General features: G+C 40.9%; 1 protein-coding gene across 39 annotated transcripts in view; it reads right to left on the bottom strand.

Annotated features, from left to right (window-relative positions):
* Positions 1 to 27,491, bottom strand: part of LOC112214694 (receptor-type tyrosine-protein phosphatase delta) — a 905,847-nt gene that overhangs the window by 278,026 nt on the left and 600,330 nt on the right. The gene's annotated exons all lie outside the window — the stretch shown is intronic.

Raw genomic sequence — 27,491 nt, 5'->3', positions numbered from 1 at the left:
GCTGTCAGTCTGCATGGAGCAGCCAGAGCTGTCAGTCTGCATGAAGCAGCCCGAGCTGTCAGTCTGCAAGGAGCTGCCAGTCTGCAAGGAGCTGCCAGTCTGCAAGGAGCTGCCAGTCTGCAAGGAGCTGTCAGTCTGCAAGGAGCTGTCAGTCTGCAAGGAGCTGTTAGTCTGCACGGAGCTGTCAGTCTGCAAGGAGCTGTCAGTCTGTAAGGAGCTGTCAGTCTGTAAGGAGCTGCCAGTCTGCAAGGAGCTGCCAGTCAGCACGGAGCCGCCAGAGCTGTCAGTCTGTAAGAAGCCGCCAGAGCTGTCAGCCTATATGGAGCAGCCAGTGCCGCCAGTCTGCCCAGCGCCGCCAGTGCCGCCAGTCTGCCCAGCGCCGCCAGTGCCGCCAGTCTGCCCAGCGCCGCCAGTGCCCCCAGTCTGCCCAGCGTTGCCAGTCTGCCCAGCGTCGCCAGTCTGCCCAGCGTCGCCAGTCTGCCCAGCGCCGCCAGTCTGCCCAGCGCCGCCAGTCTGCCCAGCGTCGCCAGTCTGTCAGGATCAGTTAGATCCACCAGTCAGCCAGGATCCACCAGTCTGCCAGGATCCTCCAGAAGTGCCAGTCGGCCAGGATCTGCCAGTAGTGCCAGTCGGCCAGGATCTGCCAGTCAGCCAGACTCTTCCAGATCCGCCAGTCAGCCAGACTCTTCCAGATCCGCCAGTCAGCCAGACTCTTCCAGATCTGCCAGTCAGCCAGACTCTTCCAGATCTGCCAGTCAGCCAGAATCTTCCAGATCTGCCAGTCAGCCAGAATCTTCCAGATCTGCTAGTCAGCCAGAATCTTCCAGATCTGCTAGACAACCAGAATCTTCCAGATCTGCTAGTCAACCTGAATCTTCCAGATCCGCCAGCCAGCCAGGATCTACCGGAGCCTACTACCTACCTGAGCTTCATCTCAGTACTGGGCTTCCTCTCAGTACTGGGCTTCCTCTCGGTACTGGGCTTCCCCTCGGTTCCGGGCTGCCCCTCGGTTCCGAGCTGCCCCTCAGTCCCGAGCTGCCCCTCAGTCCCGAGCTGCCCCTCAGTCCCGAGCTGCCCCTCAGTCCCGCCCCTCAGTCCCGAGCTGCCCCTCAGTCACAAGCTGCTCCTCAGTTCAGTGGGGTTCTGGGTGAGGACTATTAGGCCATGGTCGGCGGCGAGGGTGGATTATCCCAGGACGCGAAGGGGAGGAACTATGACATTTATGGAGTGGGGTCCACGTCCCGAGCCGGAGCCGCCACCATGGACAGACGCCCACCCGGACCCTCCCTATGGGTTTGAGGTGCGTCCGGGAGTCCGCACCTTAGGGGGGGGGTTCTGTCACGCCTTGGTCATAGTGTTTTGTGTTTTCGTTATATATTTTGGTCAGGCCAGGGTGTGACATGGGTTTATGTGTTGTGTTTCGTATTGGAGTTTTATAGGATTTGGGATTGCTAATGATTAGGGGTGTGTCTAGTTAGGTTTGGCTGCCTGAGGCGGTTCTCAATCTGAGTCAGGTGATTCTCGTTGTCTCGGATTGGGAACTGTATTTAGGTAGCCTGGGTTTCGCTTTGTATTTTGTGGGTGATTGTTCCTGTCTTTGTGTAGTGTTCACCAGATAGGCTGTATTAGGTTTCACGTTCCGTTTGTTGTTTTCGTATTTAATAGTTATTTCATGTATCGTCATTCATTCATTAAAGAGCATGAGTAACCACCACGCTGCATTTCGGTCCTCTCTTTCAACAAACGAAGAACGCCGTTACAAATAAGAAGTTATGTATTGGTAAAAAAAAAAGTACTCTTACTGTCACACCCTGATCACCTGTCTTGTGCTCGTCTCTACCCCCACTAGTTGTCTCTGATTTTCGCCATTATCCCCTGTGTATTTTTACCTGCATTTTCTGTCTGTCTGTTGCCAATTCGTCTGGTCTTGTCAAGTCGTCCCAGTGTGTTTTTCAATGTTTTTCCTTCTCTCTAGTTTGTGTTCTAGTCTTCCCGGGTTCCGTCCTGCTTTAGCCTGCCCTGACCCTGAGCCTGCCTGCCATTCTACGCCTGCCTGACTCTTATTAGGATTACTGCTCTCTGCCTGTCCTGGACCTGCCATTGTATATAATACATCTCTGAGACTCAAACCATTTGCCTAAATGTGAGTCCTACAGCTTGGGAGAAGAGTCCTGTGGGAGTGTAAAACTCAATGCAAATATTAAATTGAATGCCTGAATAGACTCCCTGCTAGCTTTATGGTGTCAAAATGACTCAAACGAGATGCCTAAAGCCTAATGCAAGGCAATATATTCTGCTGCCAAAACACATTTTTCTCCCTCACTAATGATACCAAATGTGAATTTAGCACCGTGGGAGAGAACAAGGATCAAACGAATGTGCCGGGTCAAGGAGAGTTCACCACAAATATCAAAGCGTTGGCTTTAGTCCTTGGATTCTGTCATTGAGGGTCTGGATTCTGTCATTGAGAGTAACTGATTTGCCATGCTATTTGACAAAAGGCCTTGTTAAGGGCTTCGCCTGCTCCTTGGGTAAGCTGTTTGGGAATATTGGGGCCAGGAACAATTATATGGCCTTGAACCGTTTCAATTTCATTCATTTGACATTTACATTACACTTTACAGGTGCACTTTGGCCTTATTCAGTTGCAATAGTGTTTTGTATGTGACTCTTCTATTCAGCTACTAGTGAAATTCAGACCAATATATTGTATCTGCGGCGGAAAGCATATCAAATAAATCAAGCAAGCAATCAATCAATATAGAAAGCATACAGATCAATCAATCATTATGTTTCACATATTGTTGCTCTTGTAGTCAACGGTGACCTCTGATATCATCACATGCTATGCTATCTCTATGGGTTTGACCCTAATCATCAGAACCCATCAGACTTCCGATTGTCATCTCCATTTCAGGTCACTGAACTCCGAGCAGTGACTATTTTATTAATCCAAAAGTAATTACATGCTTTGGTATCTGAGTAACACGATACACATGACTACCTTGGATTTCAGACACTGTTTGAATTAATTGCAAACTTAAACGGTACAAGCCAAAAGTAATTACTTGAAAGAAGAGCATAGTGAATGGTCATTTTGTGGGCCAGAGAGGCATGAATGTCCACAAGTCTCACTCCGGCACACAGGCAAATTCAACCTGAGGGATTCCATCTGCATGTAAATACAATCAGATACGAGGGTCCCATTTCTCTTGGTTCCCCCCGACACTCGTTTAAATCTGACACACTTCTACTGGCAGTCTGTCTATTAGACTTGCAAGTCATGCACATTTTGCATAAATACTGCTCAGAGTCGTAATATAATTCCAGGAAGCCATTCACACAATACAGAATATCCAATATTTTGAATATTTTGGCAATGGGAAATGGGCGTTATTCTCAATAAACCTTTGGCGTGAAATATGAGAGAAATTTATAGCGACTGTATTCGCCAAAATAATATGCTCGCCAGGTGAATGAATCACTTTGGCCGGGAGTGACAAACTGGTGCTGTGTGTAAATAAAATGGTAATGAAGAAAAAAGGGGAAAGCCTTATTATGTCTTTGAGCTGAAGCTCCGTTGGCCCTGTTTTGAAAGAAAAGGCCAGGTCTTGGCTGGATACGAGCGTATGTTGCTTGGCCTTTGCAATGCCCCTGCATTCCAAGGGATTTGGATGATCCACAAGTACTGTGGCATGAAGCTAACATGTGCTTCATGAATTACATGGAAATCTACACATGAAGTAAAGACGGAACTTTTGTCACACATGTTCTATTGAAAAGCTACAGTAAAATGAGTCAAATGAAATACAAACGATTTAGCTTCATAGTTACAACTACCATTTTCCATTTGAAAACTGGTGAATCGCAGGTGGAAATACTATGTGAGCTCCATGCAAGCACACCCAGTATGGTACTGTCATTCTATATATACAAGCTGAAGTGACTAAAGATTTTGTGTGTATTTAATGTATGTTGTAGTCAGTTCAACAAACCAATAACAAGATCATTGTTGATGCTGACCACAGTTTATATTTTTATACTGTTGTGTCATGGCCTCTTGCATGTTGGCTCCTATTCAAAGATTTACCTGAGTAAGTCGTTACATCCTATTGGTTTTAATAGGTGGACCCCCTGTATCCCAAAAATTATTCCACCAAGCCCGCTCACTATAATCGGAGCCTGCAGACAAGTTTTGTTCATCACTACTTTGTCACCTCTTCTGAGATAATAGATTTTCTAAATGAAAAACTGAAAATTAATGTTCACCATTAATGCAAGCTCCTTCCATTTACTTTCATGCTATGATTGAGTTGCGTACTCAGCGCAAACAAAAGCATTGGCCATAAATTGATTCATCTTGCCTCAGTAGGTATCTTGCCGCTCTCCTGTGGGGAAGGCAAGAGGAAATTCTCTAAAGTCTCAACGTTCTAAACAAATCTAAGGGTTATGAGTCTAGTCAATCAAAAGAAATATCACATGGAGACTTGATCTGGATAAGAAACTAATATTGTAAGTCAGTAATGTTTCAAATGATTGGGATCTTACTGCTATTTTTGCTACTAGGCCTTTGGCACAATGTACTCATCATTGTCAGTCAGACAGTTTATTGTAAGTCAGACAGTTCGCACAGCGTTGGCCGTCTCCAGAGTAATAGTGAATCCAACTTCACAGCCTGCCACAGATGATATCAAAACATTTGCACCTTGACTTGCAAATCGGATAATAGAGGATTTATAAAGATAGTCATCTCCCCTCTCGTGGTTAGTTACTCAGTCTTTCTGACAATTTTTTTTGAGAGCCAAAGTAGACAAGTAGTTAGCCTGAATTAGCAACCTCTGCACTTCCTTGAGGGTTGGCTTGCTTTGATAGACCTGAAACTCATATCATCAAATTCTTAGAATTAACACACATGGGGATATTTGATTTGGAGTTGGAATTTGACTGACTGACTGACTGACACATAGATAGCACTTCCTTTCAAAGTTGTCCATCTGTAGTATTGGCCTGAGACTAAACTGAGCAATATTTATTTATCTCCCAGCTAAATAAAAAGGGGCTACTCCTTCACACACACAGGGTCAAGGGAATTGGTAGAATCTGACAGGCCGGTCAGGCTTTTGGTGGGGTCCATTCTCAAACTAGATAAAGTGTCGGCCCAGTTAAATGTTGACCAATTTCTCGTTTTCAAGCTCCATTCAGCACCTGTTTTATCTCCCTACACAGCCCACTGTAAGGCCAGCACCGTCTCGGCGCGACAAGTGTAAAGATAAACTTGACAGATCAACTTTTTTGATAGTCACCAAGCCTATAAACAACCTGGGTACTCTAATCTGATAATCCTCAAATGAAAGATTAGGTCTGGGTGAGTGTTATTCTGTTGTCACTCTAGCTTACAGCATCACATGGGCTTTCTGCTGACAGGTTAACTAAACCCCATGGATAAAAATTAAAGCAGGAAACACCAGTGACTTGATCAATAAAAAAGTGGTCAGATAAAGCAGATGCTAAGCTACAGGACTGTTTATGTTCAATTACAGGACTGGAATATGTTCAATTATTCCTCCAATGGTATTGAGGAGTACACCACATCAGTCAATGGCTTTATCAAGAAGTTCATCAAGGACGTTGATGGCAACATCCACATTGAGCTAAAGGATAGAGCTGCCGCTTTCAAGGAGCGGGACTCTAACCCGGAAGCTTATAAGAAATCCTGCTATGCCCTCTGATGAACCATCAAACAGGCAAAGCATCATTACAGGACTATTATCGAATCGTACTACACCGGCTCCGATGCTCGTCGGATGTGGCTGGCCTTGCAAACCATTACAGACTACAAAGGGAAGCAAAGCCGAGAGCTGCCCAGTGACAAGAGCCTACCAGACAAGCAAAACTACTTCTATGCTCACTTCGAGGTAAATAACACTGAAACATGTGCATGAGAGCACCAGCTGTTCCGGAAGACGGTGTGTTCATGCTCTCCGCAGCCGATGTGAGTAAGACCTTTACACAGGTCAACATTCACAAGGCTGCAGGGCCAGATGGATTACCAGGACGTGTACTCCGAGCACTGATCAACTGGCAAGTGTCTTCACTGACATTTTCAACCTCTCCCTGTTCCGAATCTGTAATACCAATTTTTTTAAGCAGACCACCATACTCCCTGTGCCCATGAACACTAAGGTAACCTGCCTAAATGACTACAGACCCGTAGCACTCACGTCTGTAGCCACAAAGTGCTTTGAAAGGCTGGTCATGGCTCACATCAACATCATTATCCCAGAAACGCGAGACCCATTCCAATTTGCCTACCACCCTAACAGATCCACAGATTATGCAATCTCTACTGCACCCCACACTGCCATTTCCCACCTGGACAAAAGGAACACCTATGTGAGAATGCTATTCATTGACTACAGCTCAGCATTCAACATCATTGTACCCTCAAAGCTCAAAGGACCCTGGGACAAAACACCTCCCTCTGCAACTGGATCCTGGACTTCCTAACGGGCTGCCCCCAGGTGGTAAGGGAAGGTAACAACACATCCGCCATGCTGATCCACCCTCAGGGGTGTGTGCTCAATCCCCTCCTGTACTCCCTGTTCACTCATGACTGCACAGCGAGTCATGACTCCAAAACCATCTTTAAGTTTTCAGATGACATAACAACGACGAGACAGCCTATAGGGATAAGGTCAGAGACCTGGCCATGTGGTGCCAGGACAACAACCTCTCCCTCAATGTCATCAAGACAAATGAGATGATTGTGGAATGTGGACACCCTAATTCCCCACCATTCTCAGAGCAGAGCAGGTTGAGAGCTTCAAGTTCCTTGGTATCCACAAGTCATGAAGAGGGCCTGACAAAACCTATTCCCCCTCAGGAGACTGAAAAAAATTGGCATGGGTCAACAGATACTCAAAAGGTTCTACAGCTGCACCATCGAGAGCATACTGAATGGTTGTATCACTGACTGGTATGGCAACTATTCGGCCTCCGACCACAAGGCACTATAGAGGGTAGTGCGTACGGCCCAGTACATCACTGGGGCAAAGCTTCCTGCCATCCAGGACCACTATATCAGGTGGTGTCAGAGGAAGGTCCAAAGAATTGTCAAAGACTCCAGCCATCCTAGTCATAGACTGTTCTCTCTGCTACCACACGACAAGCATTACAGGAGCGCCAAGTCTAGGTCCAAGAGGCTTCTAAACAGCTTTTACCCCAAAGCCATAAGACTGCTGAACATCTAATCAAATGGCTACCCAGATTACCTGCATTGCCCCCCCCCCCTTTACACTGCTGCTAATCTCTGTTGTTATCATCTATGCACAGTCACTTTAATAACTCTACCTACATGTACAGTTGAAGTCGAAGTTTATATAGACTTAGGTTGGAGTCATTAAAACTCATTTTTCAACCATTCCACAAATTTCTTGCTAAAAAAATATAGTTTTGGCAAGTCGGTTAGGACATCTACTTTGTGCATGACAGAAGTAATTTTTCCAACTATTGTTTAAAGACAAATTATTTCACTGTATCACAATTCCAGTGGGTCAGAAGTTTACATACACTAAGTTGACTGTGCCTTTAAACAGCTTGGAAAATAATGTAATGGCTTTAGAAGCTTCTGATAGGCTAATTGACATAATTTGAGTCAGTTGGAGGTGTACCTGTGGATGTATTTCAAGGCCTACCTTCAAACTCAGTGCCTCTTTGCTTAACATCATGAGAAAATCAAGAGAAATCAGCCAAGACCTAAGAAAACAAATGGTGGACCTCAACAAGTCTGGTTCATCCTTGGGAGCAATTTCCAAATGCCTGAAGGTACCACGTTCATCTGTACAAACAATAGTATGCAAGTATAAACACCAAGGGACCACGCAGCCATCATACAGCTCTGGAAAGGAGACATGTTCTGTCTCCTAGAGATGAATGTACTTTGGTGCAAAAAGTGCAAATCAATCCCAGAACAACAGCAAAGGACCTTGTGAAGATGCTGGAGGAAACAGGTACAAAAGTATCTAAAAGAAGTCCTATATCGACATAACCTAAAAAGCCACTCAGCAAGGAAGAAGCCACTGCTCCAAAACCGCCATAAAAAAAGCCAGACTACAGTTTGCAACAGCACATGGGGACAAAGATCGTACTTTTTGGAGAAATGAAAAGTCTGATGAAACAAAAATGGAACTGTTTGGCCATAATGACCATCGTTATGTTTGGAGGAAAAAGGGGAAGAACACCATCCCAACCGTGAAGCACAGGGGTTGCAGCATCATGTTGTGGGGGTGCCTTGCTGCAGGAGGTACTGGTGCACTTCACAAAAGAGATGGCATCATGAGGGAGGACAATTATGTGGATATATTGAAGCAACATCTCAAGACATCATTCAGGAAGTTAAAGCTTGGTCGCAAATGGGTCTTCCAAATGGACAATTACCCCAAGCATACTTCCAAAGTTGTGGCAAAATGGCTTACGGACAAAAAAGTCAAGGTATTGGAGTGGCCATCACAAATCCCTGACCTCAAGCCTATAGAACATTTGTGGGCAGAACTGAAAAAGTGTGTGCAAGCAAGGATGCCTTCAAACCTGACTCAGTTTCACAAGCTCTGTCAGGAGGAATGGGCCAAAACTCACCCAACTTATTGTGATAAGCTTGTGGAAGGCTACCTGAAACGTTTGACCCAAGTTAAACAATTTAATGGCAATGCTACTAAATACTAATTGAGTGTATGTAAACTTCTGACCCACTGGTAATGTGATGAAAGAAATAAAAGCTGCTATTATTCTGACATTTCACATTCTTTATATAAAGCGGTGATCCTAACTAAGCTAAGTCATTTAATTTGTACCTGGATTAAATGTCAGGAAGAGTGAAAACTGAGTTTAAATGTATTTGGCTAAGGTGTATGTAAACTTCCTACTTCAACTGTACATACTACCTCAATTACCTTGACTAACCAGTGCCCCCGCACATTGACTCTGTACCGGTACCCCCTTGTATATAGTCTCGCTATTGTTATTTTACTGCTGCTCTTTAATCACTTGTTGCTTTCATTTCTTATTCATATTTTAATTTTTTTTAACGACATTGTTGGTTAGGGGCTCGTAAACAAGCATTTCACTGTCAGGTTGTTCTATTCGGCGCATGACTAATACAATTTGATTTAATTTGATCTCTGCAGGTTAAGTAATACATCATAAATGTAATATTAATTTTTAAATGGAGATTCTCCATTGAGCTTGCTTTTTAGCACAGGAGTAGGTTAATAATAAGTGTACCCAGTAAGCCTTAAATACTGATATAGCACTGGTTATTTAGGATTGGAGTTACTTCATAGATGTAAAACACTGAAGTCGTTACAGCTTGTTACAGCTTGTGCTCTGACTGCCAACTTGTGACGAGGCCAGGCCAAAGAGTTGCGGAGTAATTCAAACATTCTTCAAACTGCCATTTATTTTCCCAGAGTTGTAATTATGGTCTATTAAAATGCAAATGATGTCAATGGCAGAGGAGTGCTAATCACTCAATGTCTGTTTATGGGCAGTGGAGCTACATTAGGGGAGCAGGCAGAGGAGAAGACCACCATTAACAGATAGCCTGCTATCTGGGAGGGATTATTTGTGAAACTAAGGTGCCTATTTGATGAGAGCCAGAAACCCATGCATTGAGTAAGCTAAGGCAAAAACAACAAAGGTATTTTCAATTAAATATTAATTTTTGCATTCTCAGTGCTCATCAGCCCAGAAAATAGGAATGACCTGTTTTGATTGAATTAATAATGTCAAGAGAAATAAATGACCTTTGATCCACCATTATTTGTTGAGTTGAGGTCCATTGTATGTGATTATTTCATATTTTCAATCTTTCGGTGTGATCTGTTCATTTATTAAGGCCAAGCACTATTAATGATTAATGAATTGTATTAATCATAAAACAAATAAACTTTTACCAGTTGAATGTAGACACAAATATAAAACATTTTTGTACCTCAATTTTTTTTACATATAGAATAAAAAATACACAAATGAGGCAATATCTCATTAAATATGTGCATATTTGCATTTTGCGCAAATCCATTCTTCTGGACATTGGATGAAGTCAGTCCAAATATTTTGGTTTCATTTTGTTAGGACACTACAGGACCAGACTTGCCCAGAACAGATTATGGAAACATACTTTTTTCATATTTCTATCTGTAAAATACTAGCGACATGCAAGTAAAATTAATTTTTTAGTGCAATTTTCCAAAGAAAATGTTATCTATAATAAAAAATGTATCAACAATTCCCTCTGGGCAAGTCTGGAGAATATAGTTAAAGGATAACTACACAACATGTGGTCAATGCAGATGCTTCTGAGGCTGAGGAAAATGTGTGGGAAGACTGACTTTCGGGAAATGCCAGTTGAAGACAAGTACACCGAATACAGATTAACAACTGCAAACACCCATTTAGCCCAATCACCATCTCTTCAAAGTAACTAAATCGAGTCCAGTTTGTAACATTTTCTATGAAATGGGCTTTTAAATGATGTGTAATTTAATGTAGTGAATTTTGAAATGATTGATGCATGTCCATTTTAAAGTGGTTAAAATGCATTAAAATGTTCATGACGGTAGTATGATAAACTATAGAAAATATACATTTTCATCAGGTTTTTATTTGATTGCTACGTTTACAAAAAAATAAAAAAATGAAGGAACCAAAATATCAACAAATCTCAAAACTGATAAGTAGGTGAAAAAATGTAATTGCATCCTGTGGTGCCTGGCCCTAATCCCCATAACTGAGTACTCAAACAAAGCTTGGATACTATCACAGCCTATTGCTGGATATTGGAATGCACATTACTTCTGCAAGGTTGTGCATATGTACATGTGAATGTTCCTCAATACATTACAAGTAGGATGTGAATGTTCCCCAGTACATTATAAGTAAGATGTGAATGTTCCTCAGAACATTATAACTAGGATGTGAATGTTCCTCAGAACATTATAAGTAGGATGTGAATGTTCCTCAGAACATTATAAGTAGAATGTGAATGTTCCTCAGTACATTATACGTAGAATGTGAATGTTTCCTCAGAACATTAAGTAGGATGTGAATGTTCCTCAGAACATTAAGTAGGATGTGAATGTTCCTCAGAACATTATAAGTAGGATGTGAATGTTCCTCAGAACATTATAAGTAGGAATGTTCCTCAGAACATTATAAGTTCCTCAGTACATTATAAGTAGGATGTGAATGTTCCTCAGTACATTATAAGTAGAATGTGAATGTTCCTCAGAATTATATAAGTAGAATGTTGTTTCCTCAGAACATTATAAGTAGGATGTTATAAGTAGGATGTGAATGAATGTTCCTCAGAACATTATAAGTAGAATGTGAATGTTCCTCAGTACATTATAAGTAAGATGTGAATGTTCCTCAGTGAGAACATTATAAGGGTTGTTCCTCAGAACATTATAAGTAGAATGTGAATGTTCCTCAGTACATTATACGTAGAATGTGAATGTTTCCTCAGAACATTATAAGTAGGATGTGAATGTTCCTCAGTACAGTACATTATAAGTAGGATGTGAATGTTCCTCAGAACATTATAAGTAGGATGTGAATGTTCCTCAGAACATTAGCAATAGATATAGTCCTTGGTTCACTCCAGACCTGTCTGCTCTTGACCAGCACAAAAACATCCTGTGGCGTTCTGCATTAGCATCGAATAGCCCCCGTGATATGCAACTTTTCAGGTTAGGAACCAACATACACAGGCAGTTAGAAAAGCTAAGGCAAGCTTTTTCAAACAGAAATTTGCATCCTGTAGTACTAACTCAAAAAAGTTCTGGGACACTGTAAAGTCCATGGAGAATAAGAGCACCTCCTCCCATCTGCCCACTGCTCTGAGGCTAGGAAACACTGTCACCACCAATAAATCCACTATAATTGAGAATTTCAATAAGCATTTCTCTACAGCTGGCCATGCTTTCCACTTGGCTACCCCTACCCCGGTCAACTGCCCGGCACCCTCCACAGCAACCCGCCAAAGCCCCCACCATTTCTCCTTTACCCAAATCCAGATAGCTGATGTTCTGAAAGAGCTGTAAAATCTGGACCCCTACAAATCAGCCGGGCTAGACAATCTGGACCCTCTCTTTCTAAAAATATCTGCCGAAATTGTTGCAACCCCTATTACTAGCCTGTTCAACCTCTCTTTCGTATCGTCTGAGATTCCCAAAGATTGGAAAGCTGCCGCGGTCATCCCCCTCTTCAAAGGGGGTGACACTCTAGACCCAAACTGCTACAGACCTATATCTATCCTACCCTGTCTTTCTAAGGTCTTCAAAAGCTAAGTTAACAAACAGATTACTGACCATTTTTAATCCCACCATACCTTCTCCGCTATGCAATCTGGTTTCAGAGCTGGTCATGGATGCACCTCAGCCACGCTGAAGGTTCTAAACGACATCATAACCGCCATCGATAAGAGACATTACTGTGCAGCTGTATTCATCGACCTGGCCAAGGCTTTCGACTCTGTCAATCACAACATTCTTCTTGGCAGACTCGACAGCCTTGGTTTCTCAAATGATTGCCTCGCCTGGATTACCAACTACTTCTCTGATAGAGTTCAGTGTGTCAAATCGGAGGGACTGTTGTCCGGTCCTCTGACAGTCTCTATGGGGGTGCCACAGGGTTCTATTCTCGGGCCGACTCTCTTTTTTGTATACATCAATGATGTTGCTCTTGCTGATGGTGATTCTCTGATCCACCTCTAGGCAGACGACACCATTCTGTATACTTCTGGCCCCTCCTTGGACACAGTGTTAACTAACCTCCAGACGAGCTTCAATGCCATACAACTCTCCTTCCGTGGCCTCCAACTGCTCTTAAACGCAAGTCAAACTAAATGCATGCTTTTCAATCGATCACTGTCCGCACCTGCCCGCCCGTCCAGCATCACTACTCTGGACGGCTCTGACTTAGAATACGTGGACAACTACAAATACCTGGGTTTCTGGTTAGACTGTAAACTCTCCTTCCAGACTCACATTAAGCATATCCAATCCAAAATTAAATCTAGAATCGGCTTCCTATTTCGCAACAAAGCCTCCTTCACTCATGCTGCCAAACATACCCTCGTAAAACTGACCATCCTACCGATCCTCAACACATAAGTAGATTGTGAATGTTCCTCAGAACATTATAAGTAGAATGTAAATGTTCCTCAGAACATTATAACTAGGATGTGAATGTTCCCCAGTACATTATAAGTAGGATGTGAATGTTCCTCAGTACATTATAAGTAGGATGTGAATGTTCCTCAGAACATTATAACTAGGATGTGAATGTTCCCCAGTACATTATAAGTAGGATGTGAATGTTCCCCAGTACATTATAACTAGGATGTGAATGTTCCTCAGTACATTATAAGTAGGATGTGAATGTTCCTCAGAACATTATAAGGGGGGTGTGAATATTCCTCAGTAAATTATAAGTAGAATGTGAATGTTCCTCAGTACATTATAAGTAGGATGTGAATGTTCCTCAGTACATTATAAGTAGGGTGTGAATGGGATGTGTATGTTACTCAGTGCCTTCAGAAATATTCAAAACCCTTTGACTTTTTTCACATTTTCTTGTGTTTACAGCTTGAATTTAAAATTGATTAAATTGAGATTGTGTCACTTGTCTAACACAATAATAATGTAAAAGCAGAATTTTGTTTTTAGAAATGTTTACAAATTAATTAAAAATTAAAAGCTGAAATGTCTTGAGTCAATAAGTATTCAACCCCTTTGTTATGGCAAGCTTAAATAAGTTAATGAGTAAACATTTGCTTAACAGTCACATATGAAGTTGCATGGACTCACACTGTGCGCAATACTAGTGTTGAACATGATTTTTGAATAACTACCACATCTCTGTACCCCACACATACAATTATCTGTAAGGTCCCTCAGTTGAGCAGTGAATTCCAAACACAGATTCAACAATAAAGACCAGGGAGGGTTTTCATTGCATTGCAAAAAAGGGCACCTATTGGTAGATGGGTACAAATAAAAAAAGCAGACATTGAATATCACTTTGAGCATGGTGAAGATCATTAATTACACTTTGGAGGGTGTATCAATACACCCAGTCACTACAAAGATACAGGCGTCCTTCCTAACTCAGTTGCCGGAGAGGATGGAAACCGCTCATTGATTTCACCATGCCAATGGTGACATTTAAACAGTTTAATGGCTGTGATAAGAGAAAACTGAGGATGGATCAACAACATTGTAGTTACTCCATAGTACTAACCTATTTGACAGAGTGAAAAGGAGGAAGCCTATACACAATACAAAATATTCCAAAACATGAATCGTGTTGGCAATAATACACTAAAGTAAAACTGAAAAAAATGTGGCAAAGAAACTAACTGTATGTCCTGATGCAGCCACCACCATGTTTTGTTCGGGTCAAATCCAACACATCACTAAGTGCCACTCTTCATATTTTCAAGCATGGTGGCGGCTGCATCATGTTATGGGTATGCTTGTTATCGGCAAGGACTAGGGAGCTATTTTAAGATAAAAATAAACAGAATAGACCTAAGCACAGGCCAAATTCTAGGGGAAAATATGGTTCAGTCTGCTTTCCAACAGACACTGGGTGACAAATTCACCTTTCAGTAGGACAATAACCTAAAACAAATATACTACAATTTCAAATATACACTGGAGTTGCTTAGCAAGATGACATTGAACGTTTCTGAGTGGCCTAGTTACAGTTTTTACTTAAATCGACTTGAAAGTCTATGGCAAGACTTGAAAATGGCTGTCTAGCAATGATCAACAACCAACTTGACAGAGCATGAATCATTTTTTAAAGAATAATGTGCAAGTATTGTACAATCAAGGTGTGCAAAGCTCTTAGAGACTTACCAGGAAAGACTCACAACTGTCATCACTGCCAAAGGTGATTCTAACATGTATTGACTCAGGGTTGAATACGTATCTAACTAAGATATGTTTTCATTTTCATAAATGTTTGACAAATACAGTACGACCATTTTTCTTCCACTTTGACATTACAGAGTATTGTAAAAGGATAAGACTATACACGGTGCAGGAAATATATGCATGGGTTCGAGGATAAGACTATACACGGCGCAGAAAATCCATGCAGGGGTACAAGGATGAGACTGAGACTACAAGGTGCAGAGGATAGCACTTTAGCACTTTCATCTCCCCCACGCCATCTTCATAAACACACAGACACAGACACACACACACACACACACACACACACACACACACACACACACACACACACACACACACACACACACACACACACACACACATACAACCCCCTGCCCCAAGCTAACATTATCAGCACAGTAATAATGGAGGACTGGTTGGACTCTTGTTTGATTACATGGGTGGGTACCCCAGGGACTTGTCTCGGGCCAGTTGATGAATTAATCTTTGTGATTGGCGCTGTGGGAGCTGGAGCACTGAGAGAGGCCATTGATTTGTCATTAGGGTGATTATTCCATTGGAATTGGATTTATTTGGGATCTTAAGAACATGACAAAGCTGTGCCCTGGTCAACCTGGTGGCCACCGGAGGCCAGCCAATACGCTGTATCTGATGAAATGTCTGGGGGCTGACACTTTAGCTTGCATTGTGTTTCCGAGTCTAGCTCTATATTTCAGAATCAAACATTACTATATTTTTCGAATGTATATGAAAGGTAAGCAGAAAACATTGTGTACATTATCAACTGCCTACATCAAGCGTACCAGTGTAAGTCCTCCAAAACAAATGTTATCCCATGCCACATTATGATTGGCGATTGACATCCTAACCTTGTTTGTCTCCAAATGTCAACATTTTCACAGCAGGGACGTTGACGTGTTTGTTAACATGCCCCCCCCCTTTACCTAAATTCATTACAGTTCAAAACCCAAGCAAGGGTCATTTGTGGTCCCGTGGCGCCTACGTATGCAAACCTTAAACTCCGGTCATAAATCTTATCAAGGTGAGGAAAGTGTTTACCCGGTCGTTTATTTCAGCGAAAGCCAGACCAGTGACCCATAAAATGAGCAAAGATAATGGGGACCTTAACATAGTCTTCTGCACATGGAGGTAATTGCCAAGGCCCTAGATCAATCAATATTGACTCCAGTTTTCCAACTACTGCTTTCACAGAATGTGTAAAATTGGCTTTAGACGGATGGAGAACATATCCCTGATAGTTTAACCTTAATCTATCGAACACGTTCACTTGTACAATTATAGATTTAGCCAATTAAGCACTTTTTTTTTACTGGGAATTCTGTGGGGTATTAAAAGTGCAACGCAAACTATTAATAATGCACAGAACATTTCAGAAATGTTCTTCCACTGGAATGGAAAGTAAGTGACTACAGTAGTAAATGAATATGCAAGGCCCTTTGAAAATGTGTCTCTAAAAGAAATACATGACTGCTGTCATACTTTATGTAATAATGACATTATGCCATATTGTGAAAGAATCTATGTAAAAATGACATTGATCAAAGGTGCTGGAAAATGTTATCAATACATCGCGAAGGGGGAAAATCACTGCACTGCCAATCACTGCTTGCTCAAAGGCACTTAGATTTCTCTTTAGTAGATATTTCCATCTTGACTTGATGAATCTCACAATCTTTTTTTCCTTGCCACACTGAAGTAATTTATTTTTTTATCTCTCCAAGCTATATATATATTTTTTTTATACAACCTGACACAATATGCCACAAGGGATGATAATAATTCCAGAACTTTGCACTAACTCCAGATAGCACTTACTCTCCTTTCAGTCACATTTGGAGAAAATGAAGTGTCCTTTCTAAAAATGCTGAATATTATGAAATAATAAATGTTTTGACACACTTATCATACACATGCCAGGCAAAAACACATTGGCGTTTCAATATGTCACCTCAAATATTGATTTCTGCCTCTTCTGTTGTTCATGGTTTTCACGAAGGTTCATACAAAGGCTATTTCCTGATCAGCATGATCATATTGATTCAAGGTAACACTAAGACCTACATGTTATGATGCCTAAGTGAACCTCATGATTTCTCAGAGTGAAAATGTGATTTCTCTGAACATTCAGTGAGGTTAGCCGTGGTGAGGTTAACTGAGGGCCAATGAATCTTCCAGAGGTATGATGCAACAACTCAACATTTTCACTGAAAGAATGATTTCATTACAACAAAGTTTACAATCTGAAACAGTGTTGATGAGGCTTTTTCACAGTGTAGGAAGAATGGAGATACACCCTCCTGCAGATACTGGTTTTGATTACATTTGATTGAATAATCTTATTAAAAGGTGGAGGCTTGGGGACTTGTTAGCGCTGCATATTCACATTGGTAGAGGATGTTACTGTATGTATGAGAACTTACACTTTACTTTTTCAAGGAGTGACGGCAAGGATTACATGACAGTACCTGGCCAATGACGGGTCGTGCTATTTAAATCATCTGTCCAAAGATTCCACATTATCTCAGATGGCTGAACATTTCTTCAGCGCGGAAGAATCCATGAATGGTCCATGTCACTGTCTGGTCCTGACCCATTTTCATATTCAAGCAGTTCCTCTGTACATTATTGATGCACAGTATATTTGCCTTGTTTTGAGTCTAAAATCAATGTGTAAATTCAGTATTAAAGTCCACTAATGCAACATTTTTGGGGTGATATTTTCTGAGTACAGTTTAATGTATTCACAGTCAGGCAAATTACATTTTTCTTGAGTGAGGAGAGGCAATCTGCTCTTGGCCATTCAACTCCAACTTTAATTTGGGTTCCAAAATATATATTTTGGAGACATTGCTAGTACATTTTCGAAGGGGGAAAGGAGAGACTACCGCTGGCTTTACTTTGATGAGGTGTTAATATCTAAAATCAAGAGCAGATAGGACCCTTATTAGTCCCCATCTTCTCATTAGAGGGAGGGGCTTATCACACAGAGGAGAAGACAAAAGCTAAGGAAGTAATATGACTGGCTTTGACTTTGCTGCATGTCCTGAAGCTTTTGGTTGAGGTCAACTTAATTTGAGACTTCGATAGGGGGGAAACTTGTGAGACGAGTCACATTGACACTGTTTAAAATACCTAATTCATGCCCCAACTTCACTGGCATCCAAATTCTCAATTAGAATACACTTTAAGTATCCCTCGTTAAAGACCATAGAGAACTCAGAATTAGTTTTTAAGGAATGTTGTGGTGTGAAGTATTTGTTGGTTTTATAATATATGCCATTTACCAGACACATTTATCCAAAGTGAGTCATGAGTGCATACATTTTATGTATGGGTTGTTCTGGGTACCATTCTCTACCAACTGAACTACAGAGAAATATCAGCACAGATACTTAATTTCAATCTCCTAGAAAATGGATGTGGAGGATTATTGCAATATTTTCTTGATGTCCGCATTGCATACCAAAGAATAACGATGACAGTTTTTTTTAAAATCAGGAAGTTGGAAAGATCATAAAATATTAATGTCCTCCTTACACAACAGTTTAAATTTGTAAACACTCAATATTTTATGTTAACTCAATCTCATGTAAAATGTATGAAGAAGTGACACAAACATGCACAATGTGGATCTGGGAAAAGTATTACTCCAGGCCAAGGCTCGAAATAGACCTGACATCATTTGGCGTTCGTTTCAAGTCATCCGAGAAAAAAAACATTATGGACATATTTCCAAAGTGGTCGCACCTTTAGCAAAGTTTGCAGCTGCACCAAGTTAAAAAGGTACTAATCCATTTTTAAACTGCACCGTTTTCCTCAAAATAAAACAAACCTTTTGTTTGGCATTTGGCATTTTTTTGTATCTTTCATTTCCTTTTGAAACTAACAGTTTGATGGGTGGAAACACTTCGTGCCCGCATAAACGCCGACACAGGCTGACACAAGAAAACATGACATACGTGTACATTTTAAAATGACAATACACCATTCACCAGTCATTTACTTATAAATCCCCTTATTGGACTAACAAAAAGCACAAAGTAAGCACACTGGTAGAACACCACCAATCAATGCATTAAGACGACGAAGAATGAGCCTGCAGCTCGATTAATGTTGAGCCATTGACAAACGGATTGAGTCAATATGCAAACATTCACCCTAAACAAGTCAGAAAATACATTGGGTGGCAAAACTATATGCCCCATCGATTTCTGTTCGGGGTCAATGTACATTCTTCTGCATTTAGACATATAATTCCCTCTCCAGCAAAGTCATTAGACGGGCAAATGTTTAATTAAGCAGTCACTGTGGTGTAATCTCAATAATCCAGTATCTGAATGTGGGCCAAGCTGGAACACTCCTGCCTGCCCCTTCCCTTTCGTGGGAAAAGACTGTTTCTAAAACAGCTACTTCACCACCTCCATACTGAAAATCCGACATGAACTGTGCAGTGTTGGCCAGAACAGATCTTAAATCCACACAATTCCCAGCATGGTCGCTAATTAAAAGCCCACTTCGAAGATTCTCAGCAGATTCAGCCAGGTGTTCACAGCTGACCTATTTTTCCGCCAAAGGAAAACAGTTTTTAGGGGCAAGGATCGAGACAGATGTGTCTGAAAAACTGTCAAGCTCTTTTTCACCCCTCCATGCCTCCATGCACAAGGATTCATTATGTCTGGTCTTTGTGGATCATTTGGCTTTCCAAACTGTCCTCAGCTGGACCTGCTGTGGAATTATTCCCCTAAACTGTCTGTCAGTTAGCAGAAGACAGCTTGTCACACATAATAAGGGTGTCATGACTGCCAGCGGAGGACAAGCGCAAATAAATGGATGCTGTTGCTCGTCCCAAAGTTAAGTGCATGACGGTGTCATTTCAAATTACAGTGATCTTTCTTCATTCATATTCAAAGTGAGGTCCGTTATTTCTGAAGCCAATAACAACACATTCAATAGACACGTGTGTGCAAGTTCTATGCTGTACTACTGTTCATCTTAGTGAGAGCATGTGAGAGCTTTAAAACATATTTAGTGTACTTTTCTTTCCAGAGGCAGGACAGGCGTCAAATCCATGGTAAACTCACATATCCCATGTTTCCAAATGCTCCACATGATCAAAATCTTAGTAGATTCTACCTTTCACTTAATACTTCCCTTCATATTCACTGCTCAGAATGATTAAACAAGTCAGAAATTCCTTTGGTTCCAAGTTCAAATAAGTGACAAAAACATTTAAGCAGTACGCTAATAATGATTGAATTCACATTTGGCTGTATGTTCTTTCTCATTGTGTTCACTAATAGACGCAGGCAGTATCGGCAATGTAAATCAGAATGAAAATCAGAAGACAAAGCCGAGTATTAGAAAGATAACACTGGAAATCATTTGTCAGTTCACAATGCAACGAGTAAAATAATGCTTGGCCATATCTAAATGAGGAAACAGTAGTCCTATAGCAGACAAAGGCAATTCAAATGGAAACTGGAAACTGTTGAGAATATTTGGGCGAGCTATTCAAAAAAGTTGATTCTGCAGCAGAAGATAATGAACTTAACAGTTTTCTGAGAGAACGAGGCAAAATCAGTTTAAGTTTCTGTCAGGGTTGGCAGTTGGTGATGGGGGGTGGCACCCAGTGGTAGGCATGGCAATCCTATTATTGGTGTTTCTGAAGTAGGCCTCAACAGATATAATTATCATGGATGATTCAACTTATTTGTTAATTACGGTATTCAAATAAACGGGAACATGGTAGCAAGTGTGTGAGCAAGACAAAGGAGCTGATGTGAGCAAGACAAAGGATACGATCGTGGACTATAGGAAAAGGAGGGCCGAACAGGCCCCCATTAACATCTACGGGGCTGAAGTGGAGCGGATCGAGAGTTTCAAGTTCCTTGGTTTCCACATTACCAACCAACTATCATGGTCAAAACAAACCAAGACAGTTGTGAAGAGGGCACGGCAACACCTTTTCCCCCTCAGGAGCCTGACTGAAAAGATTTGGCATGGGTCCACAGATCCTCAAAAGGTTCTACAGCGGCACTATTGAGAGCATCCATACTGCTCAGCATGTATGCTCGACCGTATGGCGCTACAGAGGGTAGAGTGTGTACGGCCCAGTACATCACTGGGGCCAAGCTTCCTGATATCCAGGACCTATAAACTAGGCGGTGTCAGAGGAAGGCCCAAAAAATTGCAACAAGTCCAGTCACCCAAGTCATAGACTGTTCTCTCTGCACGGCAAGCAATACCTGAGCGCCAAGTTTAGGACCAAAAGGCTCCTTAACAGCTTCTACCCCAAAGCCATAAGACTGCAGGACAATTAATCTAATTGCCACCTGGACTACTTACATTGATCCCCCTTGTATTTACACTACTGCTATTCACTATAAATAGTCACTTTACAAATTACCTCAACGAACCTGTACTCCCACACATTGACTCAGTACCGGTACCCCCTGTATATAGACTCGTTATTGTTATGTACTTTTCTTGTGTTACATTTTTTTTTTTTACTTTAGTTTATCTAAATATTTTCTTAACTCTATTTCTTGAACTGCATAGTTGGTTAAGGGCTTGTAAGTAAGGATTTCACGGTAAGGTCTACACCTGTATTTGTCGCACGTGACAAATAACATTTGTTCAGTGTGGAGAGGCTGTGGCTTCAGATGAGCAACAGTCAAAACACATTGGCGTTCTCCAACCCTCTACCTCTCACATATCCGGCGTAATCCCAATGTTCGCTGGAGTCATAGATACCGCTTATCGGTCATTTGGAATTTTGAGCAGCAAACATTTAAGTCATTTTCTGATCCCTGGCTTGCTCCCTTGTCAGGGTGATGTTCCAGCTTCGAACACTGCATAGGAATGAAGCATGTGTCAGGCACTGAGGTATTTTGAATATGAAGGCAGGCTTACATTTGCTATGTTGTACGGCTTAAGCATGGCCTATATTAGATAGTAAATCTACTGTATTACTAGTATCACATATATTACTATTTAATCTAATTCTAAACCTATTTCACAAAATCTAAAACTGTTCATGTCTTTGAAAGAACTCCAAGACATAAAGAAACACAGAAAGCAAACTCTCAAGTTCAATATCTATAGAATGTTTGGTGAGGAGATCATTATAAAACTTAGACATTATCAGCCTCCACTATATTAATCAAAGTCAAAATGCAATCCCGCTTTGATAAGTTGCTGGCAATAATTCTCCCATTGAAGGCACTTATTTGGGTCTCGCTCAGGTGAAATGAAGAAGAGCTGATTGCGTGGGGTGATCCTACTGATTACATTTAAAAATTTCAAATGCATTTCTCATTAGATGATTCTGTGGCAGCTGATGTGGCAGTATGCTGTTACATGCGTACACTGTCGTGTGTTTCTTCAGTGTGAGTTATTCTTCACTTTAACATTTCAAAATCATCAGCGTTAAAGGTGGATAATGTCTATCACTATGCTGTTTCCCTAGATAGATGAGCATGCACTGATATCTAGGTTTCAGTTCCTATCAGTGACATCTCTAGTTAACACAACCTGATAATCAGCTTATGTCACCATATTGCACCTCTTTTCATTATAGTCGCTGAATAAATTCTACAAAGACTTTCTCTATAATATGTCGTATTTTGCATGCAGTCATATCATGGCTGACAATGATAGGTCCATCCCAGCCCTCATTAGGCATCTGTTTGTGTGTTAGCCTGGCAGCTTCCCTCTGAACGGCTTGTCAATGTTTAATGAAACACTCATCATCGTTTAACGAAACACTCATCGTCGACGGTAGGAGTTCAGCTTTCTTAGCCTGCCCCCTGTACTGCGAGCTGAATTACCAATGATCAAGACTCAGAGTTAGCCTTTGAAGCGGATTTCTCCTCTAGTAAAACCACTCAGATGAATGTTCAATGGCCATGATGTACTGGAATGATTGTGGCATATGTTTCAATAGGAATGTATCATAAACGGTTGGTATACATTATAGACATTTTGAGAATAGAACAAAGTCTATGATAATCTGTTATACTATTGAATTAATCAATCCACATCTGAAGACTAATGTAGGTTTCTTTTACATATTCACATGGGGTAATAAGCATGAACTATTACTCGAGTGAACTGTATAAATTATGCAGTTGGTTCTATTGTGTCAGAATATTTGATTTGTTTATAACATGTGCCAGTCAATTGACAGTAGGGGGTGTACGAAGTAACACTTCGTTTTGAGATGGATTTGTAAGCAGTACATTGCCAGCTGCTCGGAAATGATCTGAACCAAGCCGCGTGGCAATGGAATCAATGAATAATCGCCTTTCAATCATTCTACAATGCATGAGTTCCAGCAAGCAACACTAATCTTCCCTGGGCTGGTTGGCCTCCGTGTTGACGGAAGCAGTAGCTCACAGCCTTCAGATGCTTGTCCTCTCCCAGAGAGAAAAGGAAAGAGCTTTCAAAGCAGAGAGGGGGAAGGACACTTAGCTGTTGCGCTCCTTGAAACTGGCCCCCTTCTCTTTCCCTTTCCATCTCCCAGACGTATTACATTCTGCATCTTCCTTGAAAGCGACACAATGGGGATTTGTTTCGTCATCACTCATAGCTCTATCAATAACATATACATACGCTGAGAGCAATGAGAAAGACCAATGGCGGGACACCAAGAAAGACATTAAGCATTTTGCTGAAAGACATAAATCAAAAAAAGGGGGCTTCTGGATTATTATAAACCTAGGAGAACTATTATTGTAAGTGCTCTCATTTAAAGGACACTAACTGATAGGAGTGTGATTTATATGGGGGGCACGTGGCATATTAGGACTTGTTGGGGAAAATTACTTACATTTGGGAAGAAAGTTATCTGGTAAAAAGACACTCAATGTATCACTATTTCCTGAAGTATTATGCATGGGAAATATTCATTAATTAAGTATTAATAGTAATCAAGGGGCAATTTATAATACAATTGCTTCACGATTAAATCAATGCTCTCAATTTCTTCATGATTAAATGCGATTATTGTTAATTTGTACATTTGTATATACACCTTATCCCTATAAACCATTGTCATTCAGTTTATTACCTATTCCGCTTTGTTATCAGAGTGGCCACAAAATCAAGACACCAGAGATAGTTGCATGTGTCATGTGTCATGCAACATCTTTCAAATAGGCCTCTCTTTTAAAAGCTCATTACTTAATGCATACAAATGACCATGGACTCAATAGCCATACACCTCAGAAACTGACACTGTTTGGTGCAAACTTTAGTCTTGGGCTCCAATTTCACATACCATTTTCACAGGGGGCTGTTTGGCCCGAAGCATGCAAAATTGTAATTCCATCTTAGTTTCGTTGTGTCGTTGCTAATGACCTTTCGTGGGGTAGAAAAAGGAGGAGGGCCACTGTAATAAATACATATAAAAAGAGAAAATGCCCATATTTCATCATAATGTTTATTTGATGTGACGTCAAAATAAGCCTATTTGCTACAATGTGTCAACAACAGTGTGTGAGCATGGTGAAAAAAAATTGGCTGCGGAGAGGTCATTCGTCAGAAACGGATTGGTGGGAGCAAGCGCGGTCGGCTAAAATGTAGATGCAGACAGATTAGAGGGAGCGAAATTGATCAAAACGATGCTATGGGATTGGGGCGTGTGCATGTGCCCACACCAGAGTGAGATTGTGTGTGGGTAAGGGGTTGAATGAATGAATAAGTATCCAAATCATTATGCCCTATCATTAAATACAAATTCAGAGGCTGATTATGTTGTGCTTTTCCTGTCACGCTGCATAAATAGTGTAGGGGAAAATTGCGGAGGCTGGCGAAGGGGACCATTATGAGGGCACTGGACTGTGGGGTTGTGAAATGAGATGGAACAGAAAGACTTACATGAGATTATATAGTCATACAGATAACAGTGGAAAATGTATGGAAAACCGCAGGAAATCATCTGATATATTGTTAAAATATTCACTGAACAGAAATATAAACGCAACATATAAAATGTTGGAATAAAATAAATAAAAGGTGCCAGAAATGTTCCAGAAGCACAAAAAGCTGAGTTCTCTCAAATGTAGTGCACAAATGTGTTTACATCCTTGTTAGTGAACATTTATCCTTTGCTAAAATAATCCATCAAACTAACACGTGACATATCAAGAAACTGATTAAACAGCATGATCATTACACAGGTGCACCTTGTGCTGCGGGAAAATAAAAAGCCACAAATGTGTTGTTTTGTCACACAACACAATGCCCTCAAGTTTTGAGGGAGCATGCAATTGGTATGCTGACTGCAGGAATATCCACCAGAGCTGTTGCCAGAGAATTGAATGTTCATTTCTCAACCATAAACTGCCTCCAACGTCGTTTTATAGAATGTGACAGTATGTCCAACCGGCCTCACAACCACAGCCACGTGTAACAACGCCGGTAGGATCGTCTGAGACCAGCCACCAGAACAGCTGCAGAAACTGTCAGAAACCATCTCAGGGAAGCTCATTTGCGTGCTCGTCGTCCTCACCTTAACCTGACTGCAGTTTGGCGTCGTAACCGACTTCAGTGGACAAATGTTCACCTTCGATGGCCACTGGCTTCGATATTGTCACTTTAAGAGCTCTGTTGCACAGCTACACCTAAACCATGCTTGAAAATCCAGTTGTAAACTGAAGTAGTAGGGAAATAAACGTGGTAGTATTGTAAAACTGTGATTCCCCTCTTTTTTAACAAAGGCCAAAAGTGTTTTCCTGCTATTGAATTAATGTTTCCCTCCTATGGCTCTCGCAACTTGAATGCGCCTCAAGAGGAAGAGTTCTCACATAGAACACACAAGCCGACTAGGTAAATAGGTCAACTATTCTACTATGAGGTTGTCTCATTTTGTTTTAATAACAACATTAACTGTCAAAAATAGTATCACTGGAAAGTTACATCCTGGGTGACGAAGTATAGGCTTTGAATTACTTTGCCAGCAGCTGGAGTCGGCTTCACACCGCTGTCTGAGTTGAGTGCTGCTGTGGTTCGCATTATAGACTATTTAAAAAATTACCCCATTTTCATATTTGAGTAAAAGTAAAGAAACCTTAATAGAAAATGACTCAAATAAAAGTGAAAGTCACCCAGTAAAATACTACTTGAGTAAAAGTCTAAATGTATTTGGTTTTAAATATACTTAACTAACAAATGTAAATGGAATTGCTCAAAAATACTATCAAAAGACAAAGTGAAAGTATAAATCCTTTCACATTCCTTATATTAGGCAAACCAGAAGGAATAGTTGTCTTATTTGTATTTTTTATTTACAGTTAGCCAGGGGCACACTCCAATTCTCAGACATCATTTAATTTCAGAAGCAGTAGGGATGACCAGGGATGTTTTCTCGAGAAGTGCTTGAATTGGACCATTTTCCTATCCTGCTAAGCATTCAAAATGTAACAAGTACTTGTGGGTGTCAGGGAAAATGTATGGAGTAAAAAGTACATTCTTTTCTTTAGGAACATAGTGGAGTAAAAGTAAACATTGTAAAAAATATAAATAGTAAAGTACAGATAGATACCCCAAAAACTACTTAAGTAGTACTTTAAAGTATTTTTACTTAAGTACTTTACACCACTGCCACCACTACCATTTAATTCCATTCTTTTGAACATCGGAGTGTCATCAACAATCATGCATGTCAGGTCAGTGTACACCGCATAACAGAGAAAATGTTGTATTTGAGAATACATTTACATGGGAATATATTTCGTAGAAAATACATGCTTCTGCCTGTATTAGGCTGTCATCTCCAAACCACCAGACCTGGATTCACTTGGTCAGTCTATGCCATGGTTTTTAATGTTTTGTATACTCAGTATCTACACTGACCAAAAATATAAATGCAACATGTAAAGTGTTGGTCCCATGTTTACTCCAAAATCCCAGAAATTTCTCTCAAATTTTGTGCACAAATGTGTTTAGATCCCTGTTAGTGAGCATTTTCCAAGTTAATCCATCCACACTTGAGGACTGTCTCATTCAAACATGCCGTAGTTAATACTATACTGCATACAGGTCTGCTGTCAAATTTAAACCTAGGGAAATATCACACAACACCTTGTTATCGCTCCCCTTAGGTCAATGTTGAAGCTTCATCAGTTCACTAACAGACTGTACTTTTGACACAGGCAACTTCATTGTTTAGTTCATATTGCAGATATATTTGGTTACTCATTGTCTATGTGTCATAGAATGTACCTGTAGGTCATTGACATGTCTGTCAATATGTTGTCAAAATGAATAGGACGAGTCTCAATGTTAACTCATAAGCCAGTGAGTAAAATGAGACATTCTGGATTTCTCAAGAGTAAGGCCTCACATATAATTGTCAATTTAAAGACTAAGGAAATCAAATGTGTGTCGAACTCTGCAACAAAAATAATGAATTCGGCTGGCAGTCAACCATATCAAATGAGTGTTACTTTATCATAGTTTGAAAATGGAATGGCATTTTCAATA

This window comes from Oncorhynchus tshawytscha, linkage group LG15 (genome assembly GCF_018296145.1).
Source record: "Oncorhynchus tshawytscha isolate Ot180627B linkage group LG15, Otsh_v2.0, whole genome shotgun sequence".
NCBI classification, from domain to species: Eukaryota; Metazoa; Chordata; class Actinopteri; order Salmoniformes; family Salmonidae; genus Oncorhynchus; species Oncorhynchus tshawytscha.
The sequence above is the reverse complement of the archived record's forward strand: the minus strand, read 5'-3'. Positions and strand labels throughout refer to the sequence as shown.